We start from the raw sequence: 12,950 nt of genomic DNA on the forward strand, positions 1-12,950 counted from the left end.
GCACCCGGCACTCACCCTTCTCACCACACGCGTGTTAGCTCACTGCCAGAGCCTACAGATGTTGACATAGCAGTGGAAATACCATTGCATATCTTCTTTGACATTCCAGACTGCTAAACAAGGGCGGTTTTGATGACATGACATGGTATTTTGTTGTGACAAATCACCGAACTGGAAAAGGGAGCACACACAATTGATGCGCAGGTTAACCAATCAAGACTGCGGTAGCGATGCCACCTCCAGAGATTACCGCCATGGAACCCCAGGAGTCTGGCTCCTCCCGCTGTTACCACGTGTGTGCAGCTGTGTTCTTACATGCACCGAAAATGCTACTTCTGGATCTGGAGGGCTTTACTTTTATAATTTAGGAAGGAGATACTGGTTTATCAGGGAAGCAAAGCATTTCTGTTTTTAGAATAACTTCAACTTTGTTCTCTGATTTCTATAAACCAATCATTTAAAACAACAACAACTTAGAGACAGAAAGGACTTAAAATGTTTCATGCTTCATGTGAGCTTAAAATGTAAGCTGCTTGTCAAAAGCTGCAGGTCAAGTCCGGTTGCTAAGTGCACCCCCAACCACGGCCCCCTAGACATGGAGGAGGGGGGACACTCTAGGTACCCCAGGTTCTGTAGTGAGGGTCCAGGCGGTGAGACATGTTAAAGGAGAATTGGAATTCAGATGCTTCCTCAGTTATTCATTATAGAAAAATGGGTGATTATTCTGCCAGATTTAAATCATCTCGTGTGTAATAAAGTGCTTGTCACGAAGCGTAAAGAACCAAAGGAAGCATAAACACATCAGTATCTCACAGACGAATATTGATGCTGGACACAACTTTCTATCCACAGGTTAGTCAGACTGAGAGGTTCTTGACGTGCTATTAGCTTAGCTTATTTAGAAAATGATTAATAGTTCTTTCCCCTTATTTAGAGAAATGGTCTTTGGTCTCATTTGGCTGTTGGATGGAGGCCCCCAGGGCGACAATGATAGAACAGCGTTATTAGGGGTATATCTAGACTTTTTTTGCATGCTTCTCCCTTCTGCATGGTGGCAGATGATTCAGCCTCATAGAGGCTCTGCAAAGGCTCCCACTTGTCAGCCATGGGAGAGTCAAAGCAAGCGCCTGCGTTGGTCCTTGGCGTGGCTGGCTGGGGCCCAGAAGTGACGGGGCATGTGACCTCAGCTAGTGCCAGTTGAGGCATCAAAGGCAAGTTGATTTTTAGAAAGTGTTTTTCTTTGCTTTATTTTTGGTACATTTGAGGAAAAGAAGGTTTCATTTGGAACCTGAACAAACATAAAATTGCTCTTTGCTTAGATTGCCTATTATCAAAGCTGAGCATTAGACTAGCTGGTAGTGTTTGAAGCTATGTAAGTAACAACTGTTCTGTGAGTATTTGTTTCTCAGAAGAGATACGGGGCTCATGTCTGTGGACATGAACAGGACTAGGGTAGGGAATATGTTAATTACTCAGGAACAGACTTTTAAAAGTAGAAACTGTCTACATATTTATCTGAAAAAAATTTTTTTAATTTAAAAATAGTAGATTTCTATACTTAAGTTATATACTCAAAATCACATTGAATATATTGATTTTTCTATCAGCTCTTAGCTCCTTTGTCCTCATTTGGGGAATAATATGAATATATGGTTTTTTGCCAAATAGTATAAAATAAGTTTATGAGATTTGTTCCAGCACACAATGAGCTGCTCAGCGAAGGAAGCGTCTACTGCTCAAGAAGGTTGGGAAATGCTATATTTTGTGTTCTCTCTCTCTCAGATTTGCAAAGCTCATTCTGAGTGAAGTCTTTTAATAAAGGTGTTTAGCCTGGGATTTCCCAAGCACAAACCCTTTTCTGAATAATGTCTATGAACATGTCAGAGAATCGTTGGGGGAAAGCCGGTGGCAATGTGGTGGTTAGATTGTGCCGAAGCCTCTACCAGGAGCTAGGTTTCGACTCGAAGTTTTTTCAGGTGCTGATGGTGTTTTCAAAAGCCTGCCTACTTCCTAGTCTTCTGAAGAGTATGATCCTTTCCTGTGGACTCTCGTGCATTTGGGATGAGGTTTCTAAAGCAGCTACTGGGCGTGCTGGCAGATGCCTGACAGGTTGCTGTCCACCAGCACAGTTGCTCACTGCATGCCAAATAGACCACTGATAATAGCCTATATTTCTTCTCTGTACAAAATGTGGATGCCGGATGTTATGTATTCATTTAACAAATGTTTCTTGAGTGCAGGCATTCTTTTAGACACTGGTACAGCAGGGAAATACCAGATGATCTCTGCTCTATAGCTGATGTGGGGCATACCAAGCAACAAACAAACACTTCAATAAATAAATGAGTGCACTGTGTAGACATGAAGCAGGCCAAGAGGGCTGAGAGTCTGCAGGGGCAGCCACAGCTGCCGTGGATGTGGGGATTAACCGATCTCCTGTGTGTAAGAATCTGTGCTTCATCCTAAATGTCTAAGTCTGTTTCTCAGTGACCTCAGAAAAATGCCAACGATGTTATCAGGCAACGTGCTTATGATACAAATGATGCCATCTTGGTAAAGTGCATCTGAACTAGGGGGTTCTGCAGATAGACTCTAAGTGTCCAGTGGAGGGGCTATGCTTTGGGCTTCTCTGGGCCCATGAATCTTTTTTTTCCCTTTATTTTTTTAATCAATGAGAAGAGGGGAGGCAGAGAGACAGACTTCCACATGCGTCCCAACTGGGATCCACCTGGGAAGCCCGCCAGAGAGCAATGCTCTGCCTATCTGCGGTGTTGCTCTGTTGCTTAGCAACCAAGGTCTTCTTAGCACCTGAGGCAGAGGTCATGGAGCCATCCTCAGTGCCCAGGGCCAACTCACTCCAATGGAGCTATGGCTGCAGGCGGGGGGGGGGGGGAGGAGAAAGAGAGAGAGAGAGAGAGAGAGAGAGAGAGAGAGAGAGATAAGTGACAGGACAATGGGTGGAGAAGCAGAAGGGTGCTTCTCCTATGTGCTCTGACCAGGAATCAAACCTGGGACATCCACATACTGGGCCCATGCTCCACTGCTGAGCTGACCGGCCAGGATCTAGCCCATGAATCTTAATGGGAATGTTGGTTTTAGGGATTCTGTAAGGTATACCCAAGTATTTATTGCAAGTGTTACTGGCTCCAGTGGGGTTGGGAGGCTTTAATCCTGAACAGCTCCCTCATGGCCAGACATGGATCTCCTGAGTCATTCAGATCACCTCTGTAGAACAGGGACTCAGTTTTGCTCCTCCCAGGAACCTCATGCCACCTATGGTCCATGGTTGTCTCTTGAAACTGAACATCTAGTTTAACCTCAGAATTCTCAGGGGCATCACAAAAGAGATGGTCCTGGTGAGCAGAAAGGGAATGAGGGAGTGAGCAGGGAAAAGCATGTCACTCTGGGGGAACAGCAAGTATAGCGGCCCTGAAGCAGGAACAAGTTTAGCATGATTGAAGATAAGCAAGAGGGTACTTCACCCTGGGTGAAGAGCTTTAGGAGTTTTTACATTCACAATTTCAGCCATGAGGCTAAATTTGTGGACAAATAGGTGTGGTTGTAAGAAACCCTCCATGGAGTTACCTAGCTTCCACTGGGAGTCCTTTTTTATTTCTTTCCTAAAAATATTCATGTATGATAAAAAAATTATACTTTTATGTTGTTTTGAGGAAACTAAACTGATACTGATATTTTATAATATACACAGATGCTTTCCCTATAGCTGCACGTTTTCCCCAACCTGAGAACTCAGGGGAGAGGTTGCTGCCCCTCTAATACCCTCCCCTGCTGCAGCTTCCCCCTCCCTTCATGTATTATAGAAATGATATCACCCCAGGGTAAGGTAAGTGTTATTGTCTACAGTTTTCAGGTGCAAAAGTTAAATGTCTACTGAAAGTATAAGGTATGAACTCAAATCCTGACAATTTTTCTACTGTCCCCTAGTGATTGTGGCTTAGATTAGTGAGATTGTACCTGGCTTGCTCAGTTTCTATCTATGGGTGAATTTATTGGCTTTGAATCTTACTGTGATTTCCCTCTGCCTCCCAGAGAATCAGCTTCTGCTCTGAATCTTACTTTTGGACCCTTAACAGCCATATGACTTGCTCTAGCTACTTCCACTGTGGTATCAGCTGGTCTACCTCTCCTGCCGTTGCCCGTGCTGTGACAGTTGGTGAGCTGTCATCAGAAAGAGTCACCTACTCTGCTGCCTTATCTATCAGCTGCTGGGGGAATTCTTTGAGCTGGTTGAATGCCCTGTAACAGAAGGTGTACTCTCACTCAAAGGAGAAAGGCTTTATCTTCCTACTTTCCCATTACAAATTTGATCACTCACTTGTATCTCCGAAATAAATCTTAAGAAACTAATCCTGCTGGGATTTGATGGGTTTGGCTAGAATGGAAATCCAGCTGAGAGTTCAGCGGTTTCCTGGCTACAGCAGTGAGCAGCAGAGAGTTGTTGCGGGGAGGCTTTGGTGGACTGAGGGAAAAGGAACAGCTGAAGGAAAAGGAAGCCAGAGCCAGCAGCCATGGAAGACTGGGACAGTCCAGCCTTGAAAATGGAATGTGCAGCCACAGAAGAGAGGAAAACAGAGAACTCAGTGGAAATATAATCAAGCTTCAGATATGAGCTATGTCTGTTCAAATTTCCTAGTAGCCACATTACAAAAAATAAGTAAAAAGAAACAGATGAAACTATATTTTAACACTATTGTTTACCTAACACAATTGTATCTAAAATATTTTGATGTCAACATGTAACAACATGAAACATTATTAATGAGATACTTCACCATCTCTTTTTCACAGCACATCTTCAAAACCCAGAAAGTAGTTTATACTTAAAGCATGTGTAAGTTGGAACCAGCCACATTTTCATGTGCTCATGAGCCACATGTGTCCTAACCAGAAAGTAGTACAGTGGATAGAGCATTGACCTGGGATGCTGAGGACCCAGGTTCAAAACCTGAGGTTGCCAGCTTGAGTGTGGATTCATCTGGCTTGTGTGCAAGCTCACCAGCTTGAGTGTGGGGTCACTGGCTTGAGCGCAAGGTCACTGGCTAGAGTATGAGGTCATAGACATAACCCTCATGGTCACTGGCTTGAACCAAAAGTCACTGGCTTGAAGCCCAAGGTCATTGGCTTGAGCCCAAGGTTGCTGGCTTACACAAGGGGCCACTGGCTTGGCTGTAGCCCCCCAGTCAAGGCACATATGAGAAAGCAATCAATGAACAACTAAAGTGCTGCAACTATGAGTTGATGCTTCTCATCTCTCTCCCTTACTGTGTCTGTCCCTCCATTTCTCTTTCCCTCTCTCTCTCTCTCTCTCTCTCTCTTTAAAAAAGAATAAAATGAGCCACATATGGAGTGGGCTCCATCTCAGACATGATACAGTGAGAGAAAGGGCAGAGGAGCAAGCAAGACACTCAGGGAAAGAAAACCAGGAGGGAGTGGTGTTGGGAGCAGGAACAGCCATGACTGGCTCTGGACTCTTGATAAAGTGACAGCTTGAAGATTCATTCTTCAACTTTGCTTTTGAAAGTTAATTACAATACATTAAAAACAATAAAACTCTTTCTTATTTTATTTATTTTAAATTCATTTATAATTTTATTCTAAAACTTCATGTTTTATGATAAAAAACTCTTTAAAAGGTATGGGTAGGAAGTATAATATCTTAGTCAGAAAGTTTCCTGTGTGAATTACAATTTGTTTTCAGGTCTGGACTGAACTGGGATCAATCTGTTTTTCAGTTGGTTGAAGCTGCTCAGACCGCTGAGTTGAATAGGATTCTGAAGTTGTGTCTTGGCTCAGGAGGGAAGTGCACTGTGATTTTCTGCTCCAGAAGATGGCACGCATCTGCAGTCATGATGTAGTAAAAAGGGACAATCTCTATGACCTAAGGAGATGCTTCACAAATCATTAAACCTTATTGAACTTAGTTTGTTCATTTGTAAATTGAAGTAATTGTCCAGCTTTCCATGACATCTGCGATCCTCAAACAATGTAGTGCGTGTCAAGGTTCTGCACATAGGTAACAATACATGCTGATATCCTTCTGTGACACTATTTCATTGATATTTGTTGAGAGGCCAGCTTGTGCTCAGTATTATTCTACATAATCTGAGGATTATGATATACAAAACACTATCCTTACCTGTAAGCAGCCAGGTTACAAAAGCTATTGTATATTCAATAATGAATAGTCCAGTGCAATGAATGCTACCTTATTATGGTTCAGAATATGTGTTATTACTGTTAAATGGGGAAAAAGGGAAGTCAGGGAGGCTTTACAAAGTGAAGCATAAAAATCTTGAGTTAAACAGGTACTTAAGTTTATCAGGATATTCACAAGAAATAGACCATTTTAAAGGACATAGACTTAGAACTCTCATTAATTCTCAAACTTAATTCTTAAACCAACTAATTCAAACCTTGCCAATTCATAACCACAATTCTTTTTTTAATGTTTATTTTATTTATTTTTAAAGAGAGGAAGGGAGAGAGTGAGCAAGAGAGAGACAGACAGAGAGGAACATCGATCTGCTCCTGTATGTGCCCTGACCCGGGATCGAACCGGCAACCTCTGTACTTCAGGATGATGTTCTATCCAACTGTGTTATCCAGCCAGGGCTTATGACCACACTTTTAATTGTGGCTTATGCTAATGAGTAAGTGGAATTAATACTCTTACAGTCAGCTGTGGACATTATTATGCCTTGTTTAAGAAAGTTGTTAACTGATAAAAGTCAAAACAGAAACTTTTATTGTGTCATAAGTCTATGGATGCTGGACAAGGGCTGAGCAGGGTTCCAACCCAGAGCTTGTCTATGGTTGTGTCTTGGCTCAGGAGGGAAGTGCACTGTGATTTTCTGCTCCAGGAGACAGCACGCATCAGCTTCCTGGGAAGGCGAGAGACTGGTCCTAGAGCAGCAGTTAAAGTAATTTCATGTTTCACCTGCTTCAATTCTGTCATCTTTGCTTCCAAATCATTTTATTTCCCACAGCCAAAATGAGTCTTTGGACTTTGCAGTCTTTAATCAGAAGATTCATTATTCCAGAAACATGCCTATTTTTATGATTAAAATAAGTCAGACTGCACACATTTTATTTTTCCCATTAGAACACAGAAGCACCAAGGCAGCAAAGACTGTCAAAGGCTCACTTCTAACCAATATGGAAGCGGGTATTTCAAGTCCCGAGCTGTCGAAGGGATTCCAGACTCCAAGAATTTGTGCATTGAAGTCGTTTCTCCTTTCTTCTTCTCCTCCTTGTTCTTTCTTTCCTCTTCCTCCTTCATTCTAGGGGATCTTTAAAATTCTGCTGTGAAGCTTTCTTTCTCTATATCTGTTGTTTTCAATTTTTAAAATTTGCACTTATTTTACTTTGTGACCTAAGCAAACATGTAGACACATAACTAAAAGCAGAGCTTCATAATTTAACACCTGCATTTACTTGGTTTTTCTCCATTTCTCTCTTTTCTAATAGATTGATCTAAAAATGAAACTGATTTTACAAGCCACTAAATGATTGTGGCCCACAGTCTAAAGAGCTTCTTTGAACAATCCTTATAGTTTCATCTAGAAGGTTTTGAAGGATGTGTCCTTATTATACTTAGGAGAAACCTCTGTCAGAGCTGAAACTAACCACTAGTTTGCAGCAAAGATGGATCATAAGGTTCCAACATCAAAGGCAGAGGAGGGAGAATTTAGCTGGGAGTGGTGTTTGGTCCAAAGGTCCAAGTGGAAGGTCAATACAAATTTCCATTGAAGATATTCATTCCATGTCATTTCATGCAACATATTATTAGGCATATTTAATAATTATGTTTCTTAAAGTAGTTGATTTTTATGATACCACTAAAGGTAAAAAAAATCACATATGATAGCATATATAGTGTGATCCTCTTGTGGAAAATAAACATATTTATATAGCTATATAAATATATAAAATATTTGTTTTTTATGTATACAAGTATATGTGTGTTGTCTATTGTGTGTATATGTATATATGATGGGATATAGATTTTATTTTTGCCTTATTTTTTATAGTGATAAAAACTCTTCTTTTTATTTTCAATTTTAGTTGACGTTCAGTATTATTTTATATTAGCTTCAAGTGTACAGCATAGTGGTCAGACATTTATAAAACTTACAACGTGATCCCCTAATAAGTCTAGTACCCATCTGACACTGTGTATACTTATTAGAATATTATTGACTATATTCCCTAAGCTGTATTTTATATCTCATGACTATTCTGTAACTACCAATTTGTATTTCTTAATCCCATCATCTTTTTCACTCTGTGTCCCCCCAACTCCCTTTCCATCTGGAAACATCAGTCTGATTTCTGAATCTGAGCTTTTCTGTTTTGTTTGTTTTTGTTCTTTATAGTCTACATATAGGTAAAATCATATGGTATTTGTCTTTCTCTGCTTGACTTATTTCACTTAGCATAATACCCTCTAGGTTCATCCTTGTGATAATAGGTAAGATATCTTTATTTTTTTTAATTTATTTATTAAATTTAATGCAGTGACATTGATAAATCAGGGTACATATGTTGAGAGAAAACATCTCCAGATTATTTTGACATTTGATTGTGCTGTATACCCCTCCCCCAAAGTCAAATTGTCTTCTGTCACCTTCTATTTGGTTTTCTTTGTGCCCCTCCCCTCCCCCAAACCCTCTCTCCCCCTTGCCATCACATTCTTGTTCATGTCTCTGAGTCTCATTTTTATGTCCCATCTATGTATGGATTCATATAGTTCTTAGTTTTATTCTGATTTACTTATTATTTCACTCCGTATAATGTTATCAAGGTCCATCCATGTTATTGAAAATGATCTGATGTCATCATTTCTTATGGCTGAGTAGTATTCCATAGCATATATGTACCAAAGCTTTTTTATCCACTTGTCCTCTGAAGGACACTTGGGCTGTTTCCAGATCTTCACTATTATGAACAATGCTGCCATAAACATGGGGGTGCATTTCTTCTTTTCATACAGTGCTATGGTTTTCTTGGGGTATATTCCTAAGAGTGGGATAGCTGGGTCAAAAGGCAGTTTGATTTTTAATTTTTTGAGGAATCTCCATACTGTTTTCCATAGTGGCCGCACCAGTCTGCATTCCCACCAGCAGTGCAGGAGGGTTCCCTTTTCTCCACATCCTCGCCAGCACTTATTCTGTGTTGTTTTGTTGATGAGCGCCATTCTGATTGGTGTGAGGTGATATCTCATTGTGGTTTTAATTTGCATTTCTCTAATGATTAGTGATGTTGAGCATTTCTTCATATGCCTATTGGCCATCTGTATGTCCTCTTTGGAGAAGTGTCTATTCATTTCTTTTGCCCATTTTTGGATTGCATTGTTTGTCTTCCTGGTATTAAGTTTTACAAGTTCTTTTTAAATTTTGGTTATTAACCCCTTATCAGATGTATTGTCAAATATGTTCTCCCATTGTGTAGTTTGTCTTTTTATTCTGTTCTTGTTGTCTTTAGCTGTGCAAAAGCTTTTTAGTTGATATGGTCCCATTTGTTTATCCTGTCTTTTGTTTAGGGTTTTCTATATAAAATATCATATCATCTGCAAATAATTATCATTATTTTCAGATTTTCTGCAAATAATGTCCAATTTGCAGCTTTGGACATTATCTGCAAATAATGATAATTATTTGCAGAAAACCCAAAAGAAGAAGTTTTACTTCTTCTTTTCCAACTTGAGTACCTTTTATTTCTTCTTCTTGTCTGATTGCTGTGGCTAGGACTTTCAGGACTATGTTAAATAAGAGTGGTGAAAGGGAGCACCCCTGTCTTGTTCCTGATCTTAAGAGGATTGCTTTTAATTTTTGCCCATTGAGTATAATGTTGGCTGTGGGTTTCTCATAGATGGCTTTTATCATGTTGAGGTATGTTCCCTGTATTCCCACTTTGCTGAGAGTTTTGATCATGAAAGGGTGCTGGAATTTATCAAATGCTTTTTCTGCATCTATTGAAATTATCATATGGTTTTTCTCCTTCTTTTTGTTTATGTGATGAATCACATTGATTGATTTATGAATATTGTACCAGCCTTGCCTCCCCAGAATAAATCCCACTTGATCATGGTGTATGATTTTTTCCATATATTGTTGGATCCGGTTTGCTAATATTTTGTTGAGGATTTTAGCATCTAAATTCATCAGGGATATTGGCCTATAGTTTTCTTTCTTTGTGTTGTCTTTGCCTGGTTTTCGAATCAGAATTATGCTCGCCTCATAAAATGAGCTTGGAAGTCTTCCTTCCTCTTGAATTTTTTGAAATAGCTTGAGAAGGATAGGAGTTAGTTCTTCTTTGAATATTTGGTAGAATTCAGTTGTGAAGCCATCAGGCCCTGGACTTTTCTTTGTTGGGAGTTTTTTGATAACTGTTTCAATCTCATTTGGTGTAATCAGTCTGTTTAGGTTTTCTGATTCTTCCAGATTGATTTTTGGAAGATTGTATGTTTCAAGGAATTTGTCCATTTCATCTAGGTTGTCTAGTTTTTTGGCATACAGTTCTTCATAGTATTTTCTTACAATATTTTGTATTTCTATTGTGTCAGTTGTTATTTCTCCACTCTCATTTATAATTTTATTTATTTGAGTCATCTTTCTCTTTTTCTTGGTGAGTCTAGTTAAAGGTTCATCAATCTTGTTTACCTTTTCAAAGAACCAGCGCCTAGTTTCATTGATCCTCGGTATTGTTTATTTAGCCTCTATGTCATTTATTTCTGCTCTGATCTTTATTATTTTCTTCCTTCTACTACATTTGGGCTTTACTTGCTGTTCTTTTTCTAATTCTTTTAGATGCTGGGTTAAGTTGTTTATTTGAGCTTTTTCTAGCTTCTTAAAGTGTGCCTGAGGTGCTATGAACTTCCCTCTCAGTACTGCTTTTGCTGTGTCCCATAAATTTTGATTTGTTGTATGCTCATTGTCATTCATTTCTAGGAATTTTTTTATTTCTTCTTTGATCTCATTTTTAATCCATTCATTATTTAACAACCTGCTATTTAGTTTCCATGTGTTTGAGAATTTTTGAGCTTTTCTTTTGTGGTTGATTTCTAGTGTCATGCCGTTATGATCAGAGAAAGTGCTGGATATGATTTAAATTTTCTTAAATTTGTGGAGAGCACTTTTGTGCCCTAACTTGTGGTCTATCCTAGAGAATATACCATGAGCACTTGAAAAGAATGTATATTCTGCTGCTTTAGGATGAAAGGTTCTGAAGATATCTATTAAATCAAGTTGATCTAGTGTGTCCAATAAGTCTGCTGTTTCTTTGTTAATTTTTTTTCTTGAGGATCTATCTAGTGATGTTAGTGGAGTATTGAAATCCCCTACTATTATAGTATTGCTGTTGATCTTGCCCTTTAAATCCACGAAAGTCTGTTTTATATATTTATGTGGTCCTATATTAGGTGCATAGATATTTATAATAGTTATATCTTCCTGTTGGATTACTCCCTTTATCATTATGTAGTGGCTTTCTTTATCTCTTACTATATCCTTTATTTTAAAGTCCAGTTTGTCTGATATAAGTATTGCTACTCCACCTTTTTTTTTCATTTCCATTTGCATAAAATGTTTTTTCCATCCTTTAACCTTCAATCTATGTGTATCTTTTGTTCTAAGGTGTGTCTCTTGTAGATAGCATATGTACAGGTCCTGTATTTTATCCATGCAGCTACCCTATGTCTTTTGATTGGATCATTTAATCCATTTACATTTATGGTTATTATTGATATGTAGTTGTTTATTGCCATTTTATTCTTTAAAGCTGTATTCTTTTTTTGCTATATTCTTTTCCAACTTTGATCTGTTTACAACAGGCCCCTTAACATTTCCTGCAGCACTGGTTTGGTTGTAATGAATTCTTTGAGTTGTTTTTTGTCTGGGAAGCTTTTTATTTTTCCTTCCATTTTATATGATAGCCTTGCTGGATAAAGTAGTCTTGGTTGTAGGTTCTTGTTCTGCATTACTTTGAATATTTCTTGCCATTCCCTTATGGCCTCAAGTGTTTCTGTTGAGAAGTCAGATGTCATCCTTATGGGGGCTCCTTTGTAAGTGATAACTTTATTTTCTCTTGCAGCTTTTAATATTTTCTCTTTATCACTTAGCTTTGGTATTTTAATTATGATGTGTCTTAGTGTAGGTTTCTTTGGGTTTCCCTTTAATGGAATCCTCTGTGCTTCTTGGACTTGTGAGAGTTTCTCTTGCATTAATTTAGGGAAGTTTTCAGCTATGATATGATTGAACAAAGTCTCTATCCCTTGTTCTTTTTCTTCTTCTTCAGGAACCCCTATGATGCGGATGTTATTTCTCTTCATGTTGTCACAGAGCTCTCTAAGAGTTTCCTCAGACTTTTTGAGTCTCTTTTCTCTTTTTTTCTCTGCTTTCATGCCTTCATTCCAGTTGTCCTCCAACTCGCTGATTCGATTCTCAGCTCTATCTATCCTGTTTTTAATTCCTTCCATTGTGGTCTTTATTTCTGATATTTGTCATCTCCGTCTGATTCTTTTTTATACTTGCTATTTCTTTATTTAGGTGTTCATAATGACCATCCATTTTTGTTCTAAGATCTCTAAGCATCCTTACAATCATTATTTTGAACTCCGCATCTGGAAGTTTGATTATTTCCATATCACTCAGTTCATCTCCTGAAGGTGTCTCTTGTGGTTTCATTTGGATTGCACTTTTTTGTTTTTTCATTGTGTTTGGGTGTTTTATTTGTAGAGTTGGTTGAGTCTAGGCTTGGTATTGTCTGCCTCCAGTTTTCAGTTGTGTTATTTCTAGGTCTTTGTGGGTTGGTATCAGCTATTATTTGTAATCCACTTTCGGATTTGGGCAGCCTTGAAGTCTTGATTTGTTTGTTTTCTTAACAGGTGAGAGTCTTTTTTATTGATCTCAGCAGGGGGCTTCCTTGAAACT

The sequence above is a fragment of the Saccopteryx leptura genome, chromosome 1 (genome assembly GCF_036850995.1).
Source record: "Saccopteryx leptura isolate mSacLep1 chromosome 1, mSacLep1_pri_phased_curated, whole genome shotgun sequence".
Taxonomy (NCBI): domain Eukaryota; kingdom Metazoa; phylum Chordata; class Mammalia; order Chiroptera; family Emballonuridae; genus Saccopteryx; species Saccopteryx leptura.